General features: G+C 39.7%; 1 protein-coding gene across 3 annotated transcripts in view; it reads right to left on the reverse strand.

Moving 5' to 3' along the window:
* Positions 1–1,394, reverse strand: part of LOC107655321 (MAGUK p55 subfamily member 5-A-like) — a 45,656-nt gene extending 44,262 nt beyond the window's left edge. For all 3 annotated transcript variants that reach the window (XM_016442784.1, XM_016442783.1, XM_016442782.1), the window contains exon 1: positions 1,212–1,394. The gene's annotated coding sequence lies outside the window, so the exon portion shown is untranslated. The remainder of the gene's footprint in view (positions 1–1,211) is intronic.
* Between the last annotated feature and the right edge of the window lie 275 nt (positions 1,395–1,669).

The following is a 1,669-nucleotide window of genomic DNA, read 5'->3' on the forward strand; positions in this document are numbered from 1 at the left end:
ATTTTCTGTGGCAATTAACAGCATAATACTATCAATAGATTAGCTAGTGTTTAATTCAGAATTTAGATTTTTTTTTTAATTAATCCATAATTAATTAGTCTAAAAGTGAGGTAACAATTTGAGATTATGAAATATATATCTAAACATTTGAGTTAAGTTGAGTAAGTCACTCTGTGTTAAGTTGTGAACGTTTGCATCTAAGAACATAAGAATAGATCAACATTGAAAAACTCGAGCTGTATTTTCTCTCTTTCACTAGCACATCAAACTGTCAAGTGTCCTTTGTATGTGCAAAAAGGAGGTTGATAAAATAAGCCAGCACACTGAACACTCAATTTTATAAGCACAAACACTTTTAACATGCGTAGTAAACACAGGCCAGAGTGTCTACAATCCGAGGCCATTTTCATGAATGACACACGCTCTTCTATTCATTAATAATGCAAAAATGATCAACTTTTAAACGGTAGATATGTGTCTGACTGGTGAAATATATTCCCTTCTACTTCCCCAAGGCAATTCAGCCATAAAATAAAACGATAACGCCCTTCCCATGTCAGCTTTGATCCATAGTATCCCAGTAATCACTCCAGAGAGAATATGAAGAGTCAGTGATATCAGATTTCTGAACGTTCCCGAAGGGAACAATGCGACATTTGTGTCCTAATGGCTGTAATGAAGGTAGATGAACAATGGCAGTCCGTGTATCGATTAAAGAAACTTCCACGCAGTTTCAACAGGCTTTTTTGAAGAGCTGGATGAACCCTTAGTTTTGCCATTTTCAGCCTGTATCTTCCCATTCATAGTAACTTAATCCAAAGCAGCAGGGTAACTGACTCAAGACCTGGTGAGCTGCCACTTTTTGGTCAATAAACGCGCCTATGGTGCCTAAAAATGCTGCCTATGTAGGCAGCTCATTAGGTTTTGAGAGACAGCCGTGGTATGAGCTTGGTATGCCCTCAAAACTCCAAAAATAGGGAAACAGAACTTAAAAATCCTATAAACCGTCTCTTTGATGTTTATAGAGCTTTATTGCAAAGAAATGAGTTTGTTTTAGTGTTTTGCTAAATATATTTGCATAGCTAACACAGCTAACGTTAGCTGGACAGTTCCCGAAGTGCAGCGCTGCTTTCTTTCCAGGCAACCTGTTGCAAACACCACTTACGCCGCGTTTTAACGGCCAAACAACTTTAAAGAGTCACTTAGCTTACCTCTTCAGTTAGATACGCCGTCCCTTTAGTCCAATTAGTGTATGAATACTCCCAAAACAAGCGGTTTTGTTCACAGAATAGCACATTAGACTGTCGTCATGTAGTGTGAAGAGTCGCCGCGGCTCCAGAGTCTCGTGTGTGTATGTGAGAGAGAGAGCGAGACGACTGGCTGACGGAGAGCGGCTCAACTGCGCCTCCGGCAACCGCATGAGACGACGCATCTGATTGGACAGATCTACCACGCTTAGACTCCATCGTCCAATCAGATGTGATTTTCCTTGAGAATGTCGAGCGGGCGACAAACCGGTTAGTTTCGGCTTGAGATTTTTGAGGCTTGTTCAGTTTTTAGATGTTAGACACTTTCAATATTGTCGAGCTAAAACTTAAAAAAAAAAATCAACCAACTTGACTAACTCCTTTCCGCATGTTATATATAAGGGAAGAATGCAGATTATATA

Source organism: Sinocyclocheilus anshuiensis, unplaced genomic scaffold (assembly GCF_001515605.1).
Source record: "Sinocyclocheilus anshuiensis isolate Anshui unplaced genomic scaffold, SAMN03320099.WGS_v1.1 scaffold1096, whole genome shotgun sequence".
In the NCBI taxonomy this organism is placed as follows: domain Eukaryota; kingdom Metazoa; phylum Chordata; class Actinopteri; order Cypriniformes; family Cyprinidae; genus Sinocyclocheilus; species Sinocyclocheilus anshuiensis.